This window comes from Lepidochelys kempii, chromosome 2 (assembly GCF_965140265.1).
Source record: "Lepidochelys kempii isolate rLepKem1 chromosome 2, rLepKem1.hap2, whole genome shotgun sequence".
In the NCBI taxonomy this organism is placed as follows: Eukaryota; Metazoa; Chordata; order Testudines; family Cheloniidae; genus Lepidochelys; species Lepidochelys kempii.
In genome coordinates this window covers 124,905,399-124,924,394 of record NC_133257.1, presented here as the reverse complement: position 1 = coordinate 124,924,394, position 18,996 = coordinate 124,905,399, and the positions used below count along the sequence as shown (strand labels likewise).

At 43.8% G+C, this 18,996-nt stretch overlaps 1 long non-coding RNA gene across 2 annotated transcripts; it reads right to left on the bottom strand.

Moving 5' to 3' along the window:
* Window positions 1–1,899: 1,899 nt before the first annotated feature.
* Window positions 1,900–15,604, bottom strand: LOC140907090 (uncharacterized). Of its 2 annotated transcripts, XR_012157368.1 has the most exons (3): window positions 14,852–15,604; window positions 13,828–13,979; window positions 1,900–3,523 (listed from the first exon to the last, which is right to left on the bottom strand). It is a non-coding gene; the product is annotated as an uncharacterized lncRNA (long non-coding RNA). The 2 variants fall into 2 exon arrangements; XR_012157367.1 differs by lacking the exon at window positions 14,852–15,604 and having other exon boundaries at window positions 13,828–14,186.
* Window positions 15,605–18,996: the final 3,392 nt, after the last annotated feature.

Sequence of the window (18,996 nt, the reverse complement as noted above, 5' to 3'; positions counted from 1 at the left end):
ATCTATATATTTAATATAGTGATGTTTATTTAAAGGATTTTATTGGGATGATTTAATTCATGGTCTAAATTCCTCTTCTTATAGCAAGAAACATGACAAATTTACTTAGCATAATTTTCCCAAATTTTTTTCTGTCAGTATTATGTCTCAGTTTGCAGTTCCTGAGTCCCAACTGATCTATATTTAACTTCAAGGAAACGTGATTTAGAAGATGTAAAGTTTATTTAAACTACAGAAGTGCTCAAATCAGACTCAGAACTGAGCATCCACCATCCAGAGAAACCAGACTGAAGTAAATGGGTGGCTCTGCATTTGCAATGGGAAGAATCAAAACCCTGGACCTGACCCCTCTACCACCAGGCTTGGGGCTTGTTCAAATCTTTGTTAGCCATTAGTGGAGACACATGCTATGTTCTGTACATGTATTTGTGATGTCATTGAGCCTTAACCCCTATTGTCCATATCTAAACCTCAGAAGCACATGTCTGAAAGTGATTAGAGGGCAAGTAAGTTAGCATTCCTGAATTGTGTGGGTAAGTACACTCCTCAGACTGTGGCACAAGCCTGTACCCATGCCAGTTTGTAGTATGGAAGGGGGTAAGAAGCGTATATTAGGTTTTGAGATTCAACAGTCTTCCACCCCCATTCCACAATGCAATGAACCCTTTTCTCCCTGACCCTTACCCAATCTATAAAGGACCCTGTTCTGCGGTTTTCAGTGTTCATAGTGAGCTCTGCTGACCACATCAGAACACTTTTCCACTGCACTCTTGTAATCAGTGCAGGTGAATATAGATCCTGCTCTGAGACCAGCTGCCTGGCCCACCAACCACACCTGGGTGCTGATCACTGTGTGGTCAGAATATATCACCCTCCTCAGCTTCACCTGGAATGGCAGAATATACCGCTATGCCAGGAAATTTCATAGAGGCTGGAGCAGGTGGGAGCTGAATGGACTCTGGGAACACATCAAGCACATGAGGCTCTTATACAGGAAGGCAAAAGACTTGACAAGTTGCTGTGGGAGAGCTTGTTGTACATGCCCCTTCTATAACGATAGTACTGAGTGATGTCAAGGATCCCAGTACAGAGCCTAAAGTGACTCTCAATCCCCTCCTCAATCCTGCCAGCCTCATCATCTGATGGGATATTCATGAGGTCTACAGGAAGGAGGCAGCAGGACCATAGAGGGTGCCCTGGAAGACCTGGAGGATGAGTAGCTTGTCATTTTGCACACTTACTCAGAAGAGCCACTTAAGGAAGCCTTTTGACGAACCCGAGGAGAACCCCCAGTCACTGCAGAAACCAGAATCTAAGGCTGGTAATTTACAATGGACCCCCATCATCCTTGCCAATGTCCTCCTCGCCAATATCTCCTCTTGCTCTAGTGCTACCTTTTTTAATTTAAGCCCAGCCCCTGCTCCACTCCACCCTGAAATGGACCCCATGTGTACATCACTGTCCTTCTTCAGCTATCCCTCGATACAAGGATGATGTCTGCTAATGGGATTAATTGGTGAGTTTTTAGGTGGCTGAGAAGCCCAATTTGTGCCCTGCAGATTTTCCCAGAGAAGTGACAGGTATAATCTTGGAGAAGACATAGTTGTTGGCTAGACTGTTGAGCCCTTTCTTTCCTCCTTTGTCACTTCTCTGTCTCATGAGCACATCTGTTCTCCTCAAAGTGGGCTGTGGCTTGGTGTATGGTGTGGCACTACTGTTTGACAGTACTCATTTCAGCAATCAGTGACTATATTGATTTCCCAAGAACCACTATTATGCATTTGGCAGAAGCTATAAATCAGATTATTTAGGAACAATCATTGTGCCTCTGTGTCTATGCATTTCTTGGCCAGCATGCAGTCAGCATGTTACACTAATAAAAATGATATCAACAGGATCTTGTAAGAGGGACAAGGCAAATTGCCACGTTTATTGGAAATACAACAAAATATTCCTATATGCAATTTCTATATAGATCCAGTCACACACACACACATTCACACACAGGTTCTACATAAAGGTTGTTATAGTTACCAGCCTAGATGTTGCTCATACCAAGTCACTGACCAGGTGGCCTGGACATAAGAGTGGAGCCAAGTTATTGTCAGATGCACATCCGATGCTCCTGGAGGGTGGTCGTAGAACTGGACTCAAAGAACACAGTCCCTGGACCCAATTTTTATAGGTCTCTGGTTCAATACAAGTCTATGGGAGTTGCTTCATCATGCTGAATTTACAATTGAGATGACCATCAATCAGCTCAATCAGCCAGTGGTACATCCATGACAGCTCTATGATGGCTAGGTGTTATCTTCTTGTTCTTCCTTGATGTGTTTTGGGTGGATTCGGGTTCGCCCTCCGAGGGTCATTCAGTTATCTCTACTTTGCATATTCTTCGGCCCATCGATATCAAGGTTGAAATTCTTAGGATTAGGCTGGCACCATTTACTAACCAATTATTTCCCTGCTTCAGGCTCTCAATTCCATTCACTCATCATTCATTCTTTTACTTAACAACACAATCTATGACTCTTGATTCATTTAACAAGTTTTATCCCACTATCTATTGGATACCAGGATTTACACAGGCATGACAACGAGGCCCCCGCGGGGGAAAAGCATTAGGGTGTTTTTTAAAGAACAGCATTGTTTCCTCAAAGTTCTTATCACTTTCCAGCACAGACTCTTTGTCCTGTACCAGCCTGAAATAATTAGCACTTTGGCCTTGCATTTTTTACAGAGTGAAATTCAACAGCATGGAACTGATGTTCACACCTTTTTACAATACCTATATACTCTTTTGTCTATCTTTATTTCTACTACTAAATAATTATAATTCTATCATACTTATATAACTTTGAGGGCGACCCAACAAGCAATGGTCTGGGGGCCATGTAGATTAGGTGGGAAGGGAAGTGGCAGGGTTAGAAAGGTCCTACTTGAGGATGGGGCAGTTGCAGAAAACATATAGTTGTCTATCTTAAGTTAGTAACAGCTGTCTTTTGTTCCTTGCATGTTTACATGGTTTCAGTGCTTCCCCACCCACTTCCCTCCATCCTGATTTTATCATCCCCTTAAAAAAGGGAGCCATGTGGAATGGTTGGGGTTGGGGTGGAGTAGAGTTCGGTCTGGGAAGGTTAAGGGAACACATTTTATGAGGAAAAGTTAGTCACAGAAGTCCTTTCTCCCTTGGAAGATTACAAAAATTGTCACCATCCCTGTCCCTGGCTTTTCCCCACTCCCAGCCATGTTGCACAAGCAAGAAGAAATAGGAGTGGGAGAAGGATCTGAACTGGAAGTTGGATAAACACAGTGTGGTAGTCTTTTGCAGTGAAGAGGTGAGGGGCTTGTGGTACTCCTCTGAAATTTCAGGGAATCAAATAAAGTTGTGGTGTCTGTGTCTCTTTCCTGGTCCATTTCATTGTTGGTAGGCAGGCAGAGTAGCAGGATTTTCTGATGATGGCAGAGAATGGGCAGTTCTCATGGTTTGCAGCTCCCTTTGCATGGAGACTCCATATGCTAGCTAAGAATATAGCAAATTTACAGTCAAATTATCTCCTAGTCCAGTGAGCACATTTCAGCAAATATCTGATATAGCAGAAACTCCCACTGGGTCTTAAAATTCAACACCAGTACAAATCTGTTTGGTTTACCTAAAGGTTTCAGAGTAACAGCCGTGTTAGTCTGTATTTGCAAAAAGAAAAGGAGTACTTGTGGCACCTTAGAGACTAACCAATTTATTTGAGCATAAGCTTTCGTGAGCTACAGCTCACTTCATCGGATGCATACTGTGGAAAGTGTAGAAGATCTTTTTATACACACAAAGCATGAAAAAATACCTCCCCCCACCCCGCTCTCCTGCTGGTAATAGCTTATCTAAAGTGACCACTCTCCTTACAATGTCTATGATAATCAAGTTGGGCCATTTCCAGCACAAATTCAGGTTTCTCCCCACCCACCCACCCCCCCACACACACAAACCCACTCTCCTGTTGGTAATAGCTTGTCTGAAGTGACCACCCTCCTTACAATGTGTATGATAATTAAGGTGGGCCATTTCCAGCACAAATCCAGGGTTTAACAAGAACATCGGGGGGTGGGGGGGGGAACAAGGGGAAATAGGTTACCTTGCATAATGACTTAGCCACTCCCAGTCTCTATTCAACCCTAAGTTAATTGTATCCAATTTGCAAATGAATTCCAATTCAACAGTCTCTCGTTGGAGTCTGGTTTTGAAGTTTTTTTGTTGTAATATCGCAACTTTCATGTCTGTAATCGCGTGACCAGAGAGATTGAGGTGTTCTCCGACTGGTTTATGAATGTTATAATTCTTGACGTCTGATTTGTGTCCATTTATTCTTTTACGTAGAAACTGTCCAGTTTGACCAATGTACCTGGCAGAGGGGCATTGCTGGCACATGATGGCATATATCACATACGTGGATGTGCAGGTAAACGAGCCTCTGATAGTGCGGCTGATGTTATTAGGCCCTGTGATGGTGTCCCCTGAATAGATATGTGGGCACAGTTGGCAACAGGCTTTGTTGCAAGGATAGGTTCCTGGGTTAGTGGTTCTGTTGTGTGGTATGTGGTTGCTGGTGAGTATTTGCTTCAGATTGGGGGGCTGTCTGTAGGCAAGGACTGGCCTGTCTCCCAAGATTTGTGATCATCATGAATAGGTCGGAATATGAACAAGAGGCTGCTCCGCAGCTCTCCAACACCACTTTCTACAAGCCATTACCCTCTGATCCCACTGAGAGTTACCAAAAGAAACGAAAGCATTTGCTCCAGAAACTCCCTGAAAAAGCACAAGATCAAATCCGCACAGACACACCCCTGGAATCCCGACCTGGGATATTCTATCTACTACCCAAGATCCATAAACCTGGAAATCCTGGGCGCCCCATCATCTCAGGCATTGGCACCCTGACAGCAGGATTGTCTGGCTATGTAGACTCCCTCCTCAGGCCCTATGCTACCAGCACTCCCAGCTACCTTCGAGACACCACTGACTTCCTGAGGAAAGTACAATCCATCGGTGATCTTCCTGATAACACCATCCTGGCCACTATGGATGTAGAAGCCCTCTACACCAACATTCCACACAATGATGGACTACAAGTTGTCAAGAACACTATCCCCGATAATGTCACGGCTAACCTGGTGGCTGAACTTTGTGACTTTGTCCTTACCCATAACTATTTTACATTTGGGGACAATGTATACCTTCAGATCAGCGGCACTGCTATGGGTACCCTCATGGCCCTACAGTACACCAACATTTTTATGGCTGACTTAGAACAACGCTTCCTCAGCTCTCGTCCCCTAACGCCTCTACTCTACTTGCGCTATATTGATGACATCTTCATCATCTGGACCCATGGAAAAGAAGCCCTTGAGGAATTCCACCATGATTTCAACAATTTCCATCCCACCATCAAGCTCAGCCTGGTCCAGTCCACACAAGAGATCCACTTCCTGGACACTACAGTGCTAATAAACGATTGTCACATAAACACCACCCTATACCGGAAACCTACTGACCGCTATTCCTACCTACATGCCTCCAGCTTTCACCCTGACCGCACCACACCACACGATCCATTGTCTGCAGCCAAGCTCTGCGATACAACCGCATTTGCTCCAACCCCTCAGACAGAGACAAACACCTACAAGAGCTCTATCAAGTATTCTTACAACTACAATACCCACTTGCAGAAGTGAAGAAACAGATTGATAGAGCCAGAAGAGTTCCCAGAAGTCACCTACTACAGGACAGGCCTAACAAAGAAAATAACAGAACACTACTAGCCGTCACCTTCAGCCCCCAACTAAAACCCCTCCAACGCATTATTAAGGATCTACAACCTATCCTGAAGGATGACCCAACACTCTCACAAATCTTGGGAGACAGGCCAGTCCTTGCCTACAGAGAGCCCCCCAACCTGAAGCAAATACTCACCAGCAACCACATACCACAAAACAGAACCACTAACCCAGGAACCTATCCTTGCAACAAAGCCCGTTGCCAACTGTGCCCACATATCTATTCAGGGGACACCATCACAGGGCCTAATAACATCAGCCACACTATCAGAGGCTCGTTCACCTGCACATCCACCAATGTGATATATGCCATCATGTACCAGCAATGCCCCTCTGCCATGTACATTGGTCAAACTGGACAGTCTCTACGTAAAAGAATAAATGGACACAAATCAGATGTCAAGAATTATAACATTCATAAACCAGTCGGAGAACACTTCAATCTCTCTGGTAACGTGATTACAGACATGAAAGTTGCGATATTACAACAAAAAAACTTCAAAACCAGACTCCAGCGAGAGACTGTTGAATTGGAATTCATTTGCAAATTGGATACAATTAACTTAGGTTACCTTGCATAATGACTTAGCCACTCCAAGTCTCTATTCAAGCCTATTTCCCTTGTTTTTTCGTAACCCCCCACCCCCAGACGTTCTTGTGAAACCCTGGATTTGTGCTGGAAATGGCCCGCCTTGATTATCATACACATTGTAAGGAGAATGGTCACTTTAGATAAGCTATTACCAACAGGAGAGTGGGTTTGTGTGTGTGTGTTGGGGGAGGGGAGAAAACCTGAATTTGTGCTGGAAATGGCCCAACTTGATTATCATAGACATTGTAAGGAGAGTGATCACTTTAGATAAGCTATTACCAGCAGGAGAGTGGAGTGCGGGGAGGTATTTTTTCATGCTTTGTGTGTATAAAAAGATCTTCTACACTTTCCACAGTATGCATCCGATGAAGTGAGCTGTAGCTCATGAAAGCTTATGCTCAAATAAATTGGTTAGTCTCTAAGGTGCCACAAGTACTCCTTTTCTGGTTTACCTACATAACTGATCAAACCCCTCCAGTCAGCACTATATAGAGGGATAACCATTGGTGCAAACATCTCTCCGGCATAAATTGCCAGATCTCCTCCATAGGACTGGAAAGTCACTTCTTTCTGGTAACCTAAAAAACACTTTGTTCTCCGAATGTTGGCCAGCCTTTAAAAAAGAAATTACAAACTGGTAACATAACCCCTGGAAGGAACTCTTTCCATCCTTGCGACACTACGAAAATTTGAATGTTTTAAAACCTTAGTGTACTTTTTTGTACCATTATTAGACTCTGCACCTTCCTCGTGGTCTGCAAAAGTTGTCTGAGAGCCAAGGATAGTCTAACAGTTGCATTCTTGGAATGCTGAAAAGTATCAAAATTGTGGCCTACAGCACTGTTATGTTATGTGGGGGGAATTCTCAAATTCTTCCAAAGGAAAAAAAAAAGTACAAAGCTAGCTTTCTCTGAATTGGCAGGACCTTCAGTTCCCGAGAGGGAAACCATTCCACCAGGAGGGTACGAACAGCACTGCAGAGACATTAGTGGTGGAGAGAGAAGGACCCTGAAAGAGCGGCTTATAGAGATGGTTTGGAAAATCCAGGAGCATTTTGAATTCTTTAGGGCATTGGAGGATCAGGCTATTCAGCAGAGACATTGACTCACTGGTTCCCAGAGCAGGAGACCCACCATAGGGAATGGGAGAATTCCCTAATGGAAAGGCTGAGAGACCTAGGGATTGAAAAAGTTCAGGGGCTCCCTGCTGCTGTGGCCACCGCACCTGTCTCAGAACAGCCACCTCCTCCTCCAGCTGCCAGTTAGCACGCTGCTGAGCCAGAGCACCCTCTATCCAGAACACCCCTTAGTGATCAGGATGAGAACATATTGCCTGCAGGATTCCCTGTACCACACCCTGTACTATTACCCAAAACAATAGCCACCCACTTCTGCATTGACTTCCCTGAATCGAGTGTTCTGGCACTGGAGGGTTGGTGCAAGCTCATAACATCTGTTTCCTCATCTGGAAGTTCTGAAGCCACTGGTAGTCTTTCCTGGTTTCCCAAAGGATGTGACTCCACCGCAGCATACTGGTTCTCTTGCATCAGAAATGAGGATCTACCAGAGGGCATACTGTGGCAATACTGACAGTCACCATACCTGCACCATGTGCTCTGAATGTATTGACACTGACCCTCAAGATCAGTTGTCTTCAATGTGTCAGAAAGTTCTGTCCAAATTCCGTGCAGTATCTCATCAATTGTCTGCTCCACCGTATAATCATTTGTCCTTCAGTAAGGAGCACGAGCAGAACCATGTCATCATCATACTGTTGCTGCAGGTCTTCCACCAAGTTTGGCATGGAATTACAGCAAGGGGAGACATGATCAGGAACTGCCATAGGTGAAGTGTGCAGGTGGGGGACAGCACCAATAACACACACAGCAAATTGGTTCCTAGAATGTCTCCCTGTCAGCACAGAACCCTGGGATCCCTCTGCTACAATGGTAGTGCCAATGTCGCGTAACAACAGGAGCAATCTGGACGCTGACATATGCACGTACACAGCATTATAGCCGTGTCAGCACAGCATATGTGGACCCGCAGCACAGGAATGGGGAGCATGCACAAGCATGTACTCGGTTAAGTAAATAAGTATGTGTGCCAGTGTAGACAAAGCCATGGAATAGGTAGCCAAATTCTGCTCATTGATTCATCAGTCTGCATCCAGAACCACTCCTCTGACTCTCACATTCCTGTACTATGCTCTGGATGGACCGCGTAAAGTGGTGAGAAAGTAGCTCAGGCTTCATCATTTGCCTCTTGTCTGACACAAAACAAGGTAAGCCAAATTTCAGTGGTGGTTTTTGCTCTAAAATGAATGCTTACATAAAGCAAGACAAAAATTGTATCTGCTCTTCCATCACGTTGAAAAATTAAATTTCATCCCTGAATGTTTCTTCATATTTACATCTGTATTTGGGATAATTCTGCCTAGAAGACTCCAGTAGGTTAATGGGTCAGATCTTCCCCTATGGGGAAAAATGCATATAAGATCCAGTTTATATCCTATACTGTAATTCCATCTGATGTGCAGGTTATGCCCCTTTTTTTTGAAGAAGGCTGTGGGCAGGGGTTTCCAAACCACCAGATCTTGGGACAACCACAGATGGGGGGGTTAGTTGCACAACAGCCTCCTATACCATATTTCTCCTTTCCCGCATAGCACCACAACTCTCTTAAGAGGTGTGATACCATAGCCTCCTCGCAGGCCACTGACCAAAATCCCCACAGCTTCAGCCTGAGAGTTTAATTGACTGGTAGAGAAAACAGCTTAAAATACTATTTTTGGAGTAGCAGCCATGTTAGTCTGTATTCGCAAAAAGAAAAGGAGTACTTGTGGCACCTTAGAGACTAACAAATTTATTTGAGCATAAGCTTTTGTGAGCTACAGCTCACTTCATCGGATGCATCTCATGAAAGCTTATGCTCAAATAAATTTGTTAGTCTCTAAGGTGCCACAAGTACTCCTTTTCTTTTTGTAAAATACTACTGAGAGCATCAGCAGTATCGTGTATTGCAATCTCCCCAGGGGGATAAGCAGAGATTATGCTATAGGGCACAACTGTTTCCCTCCACCCCAGCTATGTACCCTTTGTGCTAAGCAGACTCACTTGCTTTGGGTATTTTCCTCTCACTCATTCAGATGGAGGGGACAATTAGAGCCAATGTGTATAATCGTTCTCTAATTGTGCTCTTTGTTTAATACCACAAGACTCTTAACTCAGTGCTTAGCTCTTCTCTCTCTCGTTCTCTTTCTCTCTTCTTTTTTCCCCTGAAGCAAATGGTGGTAGATCTTGCTAAAACTGTTCATAGTGATTGATATAGAGTGTTTCTGAGAGCTGGAAACATATCTAGTAATTACACTGTTCAGACATGAAGATTGTATTACCTCAAATTGCCTGGAATGATGTCAATTTATCAAACTTCCTGCAAGGAGTTCATCTCTGCTGTAAAGTGATCACTTTTCTCTCTGTTAGGTTGCTTTATCTAATACAAAGAGTCCAGAGGGGATTTATCCACTGTCTCTTTCTACCTCATCTTCCCTTGATTCTACTTGACCAATAAGGAAAAAAATGAGACAGTGTTTTGCTACTGCCTTATTATTTATTTTATCGTCTTTCAGAACAGTGGAGGGAGAGGATATATAATTTGATTTGAAAGCCCAAGACAGTTTAAGCAACAGGGCTTTGACAGAACAGCAGTAATCATGTCTGCTTACTGAGGTAAAACATGGTCTGTTTGTATTCCATGCAGAGAATTTCAGTTATTCTCGTTTAAGACCAAAAGATTAAAAAGTATAAAGCTTCATTTCCTATTGAGCGCCATCTTAGTGAGTCTTTAATACACCTATCAAAGTATACTTTCTGGATAATTTCTTTTTCTGTTTAGTGCTGCCAATTAAGAGAGATACTCTGATTATAACGCCTGACCCTACCTGCCTATTTACATCACAAAATACTCGATAAAATGAGAATTAGCTTTTGAACCATCCACAACAGACTGATTTATAATATGTAAGGTATGAAGCAAAAACTTCAAAAGAAACAAGAAATTGTATCCAAAGAGATAAACGAGATGTGTAAATTGAGCATTCCTGGCCTTTCCATACTGTGTATGTCATGTTAATGCTTTGAGATCAAAGCATCTAAAAAAATTAAATCTTTTGTGGGAGATTTATTGTAGAGACATCTAGATCGCTGCTGTTTTCAATTCAAAGTGGTGACATTTGGCAACAGTGTGAAACCAGATTTAATTGTTTTCCATATTCTATTGTGAAGCACATAGGTTTCCACTAAAGACTGTTTGGTGTGCTCACTGTGTGGAACAAGGCAAGGACACGTTGTATGGGTTTTAACCTGGCTACAACTTTATTAGTCAAAATACATCCAAGGTTCCTGTTGGGGGACAGACCAGTGCAGTCACTTGAACTCCGTTGATCCTTTGCCATTTCTGGGGGGGTTCCCACCATAGGGGAAGCCAGTGCTCTCAGCAAGAGAGTCTCTGGGGTCCACAAAAGCCTGCAGGCTAGTAACTCCAACCATATTATCACCATACCAGGAAATATGTCCACGAGCAATCCAATATCCGTCTTAGCCTCCTGTCCTCACAGGACATCAGTGGGTTCAACGCATGCCCTATCTACTGTGCCAAGACTAAATTCACCTCCAGCCCGGGGCCTAGCTGCCCTTGCTAAATTACATACTCTCTTGTAAGCTGAGTTCACAATGTTGTGCCCACAAATCCATATCCCCAGCCATAGGCATGCTCTGAAACATTCTATGTGACAGGCGTATGGAAAGAAGTAGATGTGGTTAAAACCTGAAGTGCTTATGGCCCGCCACCTGCATCTGCCTCCCCTAAGACAGCCACATGTAGGATTTATAGGCCCTGGATCACCTGTGTCCCATAACCAGACCTCTGATGCCCCAAGACCCAACTGGGTAGCTCCGTTGCGGCCACTGTACAGAATAAGTGGGTACCATAATCTCCTGGTAGACAAGAATGGCAGTCCCTTGTTAAACAGTCCCACAAACTGAAATTGGTTAGAAAGGAGCATCCCCCATACAGTAGAGGGGACCTGCACCAGGTGGTCAATGAGTCACACATGCTTGCAGGGGACACAGGTCCCCCACACCAGAGCAGTGCAGAGCAATAGCCTTGCCCACCCCAGGTTGATCTTTTTTTTTTTTAAATCCATGGACCTCAAGCCATAGAGATTCACTGTCCCACTACACATCCTGTAATTTGAAAGCCCACCTCGAAGAGTCTCCCCTGGCTGGAGTGAAAACTCCGTGACTAGACAGCCCAAATAAAAGTCAACAGAAAGACAGCCTCACCCCTAAAACGGTACATCCAAGGAAGACCCTCAACTAATTTCCTAAGGAGCTACAGGATACCTGGCTTGCTGAAATTGCTCCACATCCTGGCAGCCCTGGCCCCACCTGCCTTCATTCTGCAGATCATGAATTCCCAGTAGGAATCCAGCTGACCCCCAGACCTGCAGTAAAAGGCTACCCCGGAAAACTGGTTAGCTATACTAAGACAATGAAACTGCTGAATTTGGAATTCTGGTATAGTTGAGGCCCTCAGCCCCCCTGAAACTCTTCAAACTCCATTGTGTAAGCTAAAAAGGTGCCCGTTGCAAGTGTACCCTTGTCCACAGGTACTGCTGTTAGCAGCCACAATTCACGAGGGCTGCCAGCATCTTTTCTGGCACTCTCTTGGCCTCTGGTGTTAGTACTCCGAATCTGTTGACCTGCAATCAAGAGATCAGTATGGCCATTAGGCCCAGGCACATGCATGGCAGTGAAATTAATTTTGCATGCACATTTCTGCTTGGTAGTGTTAATTGTTAAATAATCCTAGGATAGAAGAGAGTGCTTTGGGAGCTTTAGTCATATTAAGGATGATGCCATGTGTGTGGAGTCATGCCTTCTCCGCACTGTCAAGGGCTGCTGTGGCTCATCGTGGGAACGGAAATTTCTCTTCAAGGCACTGGGTGAGACATGAGATAGAATAAGCCCTGGTGTCCTGGTAATTCATACCAGCAAGAGTGTAGTTAGGTGCATTCCATTCCTGTCAGATAGGACAGACAAGCCTCTGTCCAGAGCACAATGTGCACATCTCAGAAAGCATGTACCATTTGGTAACTCCATCCCAGGGGTGGCTGTTGTCATCTCAGCACCTGATGAGCTCCCTTTCATGAGAGCATAACTAGACTAAACTCCCTCCAAATGCTTCTGCTCAAGACAGCACTTTCAACTGGGCCTCTGAAAAGCCTTGTTGAGACTTGATTAACTTCACTTAGGAAACAAGTACTGCCTATTGGATTTCTATTCTACAAAGACTCTCAGGTGCTTGTATCCTTTGTGCCCCTAGGATTTAACAAAGAAACCTACCTCAGCAACTCACTTTGTAGCTTGGCAGGGTCTTCCACATTTGGGGGTATGATTCAGCAAGGCATAGCTGCTGGAGAAAACTCAAGCCAAATCTATGACTATTTGACAATATTACATCTAAGAATTTTCTGCAAGCAGCACCTCTATTGTTCCTGAGTTCTACCCTTCCAAAATTGTTGAAAATATTTCTGGAGCTGACATAATATGAAAGGTGGCTTACATTAAGTAAGAAAGACATTTCTCTAGGCGATAGCTGTGATAATGCCAGAAGAACCTTAGGAGCGTAGGTCTTTGGCAAGGAATAATATGCTGTAGGCTTTGTCAGACTTCCATGATTCTTTGTAGGTGAGTCAAAGTCCCAAAATGCCTTGTGTCTATAATTCTTTGTTTTGAAGCTGAACATTAGCTGAAGCTTAGCTTGTTATCAATGATGAATTTAATGTCCTCTTGAGATGCATTTACATAAGTGATTGAACATGTATCCTTGCATTTGATTGTTCCATAACCCCCCATTCTCCACATCTAGATCCCAAAAGTATGTGCCTGAAGGTGAGCAGAGGGTGAGTAAGCAAGCATGCCTAAGCAGTGTGGATAAGTACATGCATCAGGTTGGGGCACAGCCCGTTATCTGTGCCAGTGTGCAAAGTGGAAGGGAGCGAGAGGCATGTACTTGAGTTTCAATAATCCTCCACCCTCATTCCCATACCATACCATAATGCAATGGTATTCTTTTCTGTCTGACTTATCCAATCTGATGAAGTGAGCTGTAGCTCATGAAAGCTCATGCTCAAATAAATTGGTTAGTCTCTAAGGTGCCACAAGTACTCCTTTTCTTTTTGCGAATACAGACTAACACGGCTGTTACTCTGAAACCAATCTGTAAAGGTAGCTGTTCCCTCATTTTCACAGGTGGTAGCAAGAGGCATGTACTTGAGTTTCAATAATCCTCCACCCCCATTCCCATACCATACCATAATGCAATGATATTCTTTTCTGTCTGACTTACCCAATCTGTAAAGGTAGCTGTTCCCTCATTTTCACAGGTGGTAGCAAGTTGTGCCAACCACATCAGAACAGTTTTCTGGTGCTGATCAATGTATGGTCAAAGTACACCATCCTCCAAGCCTTCTCTCAGAGTGGCAGGAACATTCACCTGTACTGGGAAATTTCACAAAGCCTGGAGTAGGTGGGCATTCAATGGACTATGGCCCAGTGCCGACAACTGATGAAGCAACTGAGAGGCCTCTACAGGAGGACAAAAGACTTCAATAGTCACTCTAGGAAGGCTTGTTATATATGCCCCTTTTACAATGACCTGAACTGGGCACTATCAACGGCTCCCAGTACAAAGCCTGAAGTGGCTCAGAACCCCTTCCTCAACCCCACTGGCCTCATCAGATGAAAGGATGCTGGTGAGGGCCTGGCTGAGGCGTCAGCAGGGACTGAGGAGGGTGGCCTGGAAGACCTGAAAGATGAGGAGCATATCATTTCGCACCCCGCCAGAGGAGCCGGTTGAGGAAGCCCCCCCTGACGAACCAAGGAGGGGCCCCCAAGCTGTAGCAGGAACTAGTACCAAAGTAAGTTATATTGGACCCCCATCCTCCTGGCCAGTAACCCTTCTTGCTCTTGTGCTAGCTTCCTGATTTGAAGCCCAGCTCCTGCTCTGTACCCCCACACACACACACAAAAAAGAGTTACCAAAGTGATGCCTGTATTGATTTCCCATGAACCATTATTATGCATTTAGCAAAAGCTATAAAACAGATTATTCATGAATAAGGCTACGTTTTAGTCACCGGTATTTTTAGTAAAAGTCATGGACAGGGCATGGGCAGTTAACAAAAATTCATGGCCCATGACCTGTCCATGACTTTTACTAAAAATACCGGTGACTAAAACTTGGGCCGCACATACTCTGGAGGGAGGGAGGTGACCCAGAGGCACCGCAGATACTTTGTGTGTGTGTGTGTGTGTGGCTGGGGACCCCTGCTGGTGCTGTGCGGGGTTGGGGTGGCTGGCAGGCTCCCTACCTGGCTCAAATGAGCATGTCTCTGCAGCTCCTAGGGGGAGGGGCGTCTGGGAGTTTCTGAGCTCTGTTCCCGCCACAAGCTCCGGCTCTGCTACTCTCATTGGTTGGGAACAATCCAGCTGCACAATCCAGGGGAAATGGGAGAAGGATCTGATCTGGCAGTTGGATAAACACAGTGTGGTGTCCCTTTGCAATGGAGAGGTGAGGAGCATGTTGTGCTTATCTGAAACTTCATGGAACAACATAAAGTTGAAGTATGTGTTTCTTTCTTTCTCTGTCCATTTCACTGTTGTTAAGCAGGTACAGTGGCAGGTTTTCCTGTGATTCCAAGGTGAGGAAGATTGGGGAAGGGGCTTATTTACATGGTTCACATCTCCCTTTGCATGGAAACTCTGTATGCTAGCTATTGAATATGGTCAATATATAGTCAAATTGCCTCCCAGTCTTGTAAGCATATTTCAGCAAATTTCTGGTGTAGCAGAAACGCCAGCTGCTTTTTCAGGTTCAACAACAGTGCAAATCTGCATGGTCCACCTTCAGATCTGACCAAATCCTTCCAGCCAGCAGTATTTAGAGGGATGATCATTAGCGCAAACATTTCCCTGGCATACAGTGCTGGATCTCCTCCAGAGGATTGGAAAACCACTTTTCTTTTCCATTCGGGTATCTTATAAACCATTATGTTCTCTGAATGTTGGCCAGTCTTTCCAGGGTTTCACACATGGATATTCATGAATCTGCCTCTGTCGTCCGCTAAGCCTTGCAGAACAAATGAATGGTAACTTTTTCAGTTCACGTATTCACTTGCCCCTTGTTGATGAGACATGAGCAAGAACTGCCATCGGCAGATGGCTGAATGAACGCAGGGGATAGCATCAATAACACACAGCAAGTCAGTTACTAGAGTGTCACCCTGTGATGCACAGAAACCTGGGATTCTGTCCCCAAATGGTAGCACTAATATCATAGGATAAAAGTGGCAGTGTGGACAGAGTATATGTGTGTGCGTTGTGTTATGACTGTGTTGAGCACAGCATATGTGGAAGCTTGGCTTGGGTATAGGGAACATGCAAGAACATGTATATGGTCAGGTAACTGGGTATGTGTGCCAGTGTAAACATAGCCTTATTCTGACCCATTGGCCATTAAGAAATATGTGCAGATGGCCTTTGTTTGATGTGGGGCAGATGGTTTCTCTGATTGATAATGATCTATAGGGAGATGCTTTTAGCTTATCAGGAACTAGGCTTTACAGATGTTTTGTGTCATAATGTCTTTGTTACAATAAGCAGTAAATTAGTTAGGTAAACCAGATAGCATGAAAAGAACTCAATGGGTCATTTACTTTGTCTCTTTTTCAGTAAACACACATGGTGTATAAGGGGGAGAGTTCCTGAGTGTTAGCTGGAAATTAATTGAGCTGCAAAGTCACTTCTCCAGGCTGGTTTGACAAGTATGACATTCTTTTCTAAACTACACTGTATTGATCTTTGACCAAGAATCTTTGATTAATAAATTCTAATTGAGCCTGTTTAGTTGACATCTTATATTCTTATCATTAAAATTTGAACCCTCACCAGACTGATTCACTCATATTTTCAAAACACTATGAGATCCTTGGACAGAAGGCATTGATATTTGTTCAGAACTTAGACTGTAACCTCTTTTGGGCAGGGACAGTCTTTTTGTTCTCTGTTTGTACAGCACCTTGCACAATGGGGTCCTAGTTGTTACCCCCATAAAAATAAATAATAATAAATATATTTTGTGCCCCACTGCCTTCCCCAAACAGCCTGAAAAACATTTTATTGTTTGCTTCCCTTAGTTCTGAGCATATCCTTTCTGTTTACCTTTTAAAGGCCTAAAATAGACTGTTACAGACATCACAGCTGTGGGCCATCTAAGATTGCCCAATGCTTGAAAGGACCACTGCTGCTGGTGTGTCCACTGCCACTCCTAGATTCTTTGGCATAAAAGATACCACCTACTGAGGGAAAGCATGTTATCAGTGTTGGCTGTCAGAGTGAGAAAACAGTGACACTGAACAACACAGCCCTCTCCCCCTCCCTGAGAAGAGTAAAAGACCAAAGCCTACTGCAAGTCTTGTATAGGTGTTATAGATAGCACATTGCAAATAATAGTACTTCTGACCATGTCATTACTGCTACCACAATCTCCCTACTCAACTATGTCCTGGAGAAAGGTGTGTATAATTTGGCTGGGTCTCAAAATGGAAGGGGAGGGGAGTTTTAGTTTAGTTACTGAGTCCTGTGGACGATGATTGGTTTCTCTAAGCAAGTAGAGCCAAATCCTGAAAGCCTCACTCAGGCAAAAATTCCCACTGAAATCAGTTAAGAGTGAGGCCTTGTCTGTTGTATTGTTGTAATTAAAACTGTTTTTTAAATGAATCTAGTTAAACCAGTGAAAATCTCTATGTGGACATATTTAGGCCCCAATCCTGCAAAAATGCATGCCCATGCTTAACTTTTAATATATGAGTAGTCTCACACTTAGGCCTCAATGAGTATGTCTGGACTGCACACAAAGCCTGAGGTTCTGACTCCAGTTTGAGCCCAAGTTCCACTTTCATCCATGCACAAATTAGTCTGACTTAGGTCAGCAAGCACTGACTTAGGTCAACCAAGTCCTAGGAGACTGCTAGGGGTCTAAGTCAGAGTCCAGGTCCTGCTGTGATTCAGGATAAGGCCAAGACCTGTCATTTAGCAGTGTGGACACATCTCAAGCTTCAGGCATGAATCAGAAGGTCTGCCCAGTGCAGTATGGATGTGTCTAGCTGTCAGACCTGGGTCCAGCAATTGTCAACCAAGGTTGACAATGCAGTGTGGATGTTGAAGTGCAGGCTTGGAAACACCAAGTCCAGAAACCTAGGTTCCACAGACCGGGGTTTATAATGCAGTGCAGACCTACCCAATGAGGCTATGTCTACACTACATCGTTTACAGTGGTGCAGCTACACTGATGCAGCTCCACCACTGTAGTGCTTCTGGTGAAGACTCTCTAAGCCGGCAGGAGAGAGCTCTCTCTTTGACTTAATAACTCCTTTCTCCATGAGAGGAGGTAGCTATGTCGGCGGAAGAAGCTCTCCTATTGACATAACATTGTCTACACCAGTGCTGAGGTTACTATAACTTATGTCGATCAGGGGGTGTGAATTACTTACATCTTTGAGCAACGTAAATTATACTAAAGGAATTTGTAGTGTAGACATAGCCTGAGACTACTCACAGTGAATAAGTTAATTGCAAATGCAAATCTTTGCAGGATCAGGATTTTAAATCAGTTTACAGCTGGCTTGATTTATATATAAGTCAGTTGTAAACTGGTTTCAGTGTGTCAGCCCAGGGCTTTACACTGATTTAAGTGAATCAATTTAAATATGGATTTTCCTTAAAGTGTTGCAAGTTTTGTGTGTACACGAGGCTTAGGTATAAACCTAAGACCATCAGATTTTGATCAAATCAACATTGTGGGGAACCTGCACAAAACTCTTTCTTCATATGCATACAAACACCTTTAAATAATTTACTAGAAAACCTAGTGTTGTCTCATGTGAATTCACACTTTTCTGATGTTTAACACATCAATCATTGATTACAAAAAAGGGAGCAGTAAGGTTCAAATCTGTCCTAGGTCAGGAAAGGCAAAATTGTTATGAATGATGTGAAATATGTTCTGTTCAAATAGATTTCAAGAGATCCCAAAATGACACCTGCTTTGACTTTCTACTGCATCTGCACACCAGCCAGTGGTGTGCTGAGATTTTTGTGAACTGTCCATGGAAGCTTTTTGATTCCCTCCTTCCTCAATCAGCATATCTTTGAATGTGTTAAACCTGCTTCAATGGGATTGGTCACATAGTGGGATTGGTCACATAGTAGACAATTAGGAGCTTGGGGGAATTTAACACCCCACAAAATTTTAGGGATTACTTTAATAAATAAAGGAATCACTGAGTTTGGAACAGAGTCTCATTTGTCTTTCTTTACTAAAAATTGACAGATTTAGTCACTGTACAAAACTATTCATTAAAGTGACATTCAACAGCTACTATTCTATTATTTTTAGCTCTAGGCCCCACCCCCTGCAAATAACAAAAGTTGTTTATGATCCTGGGAAGTCACATAT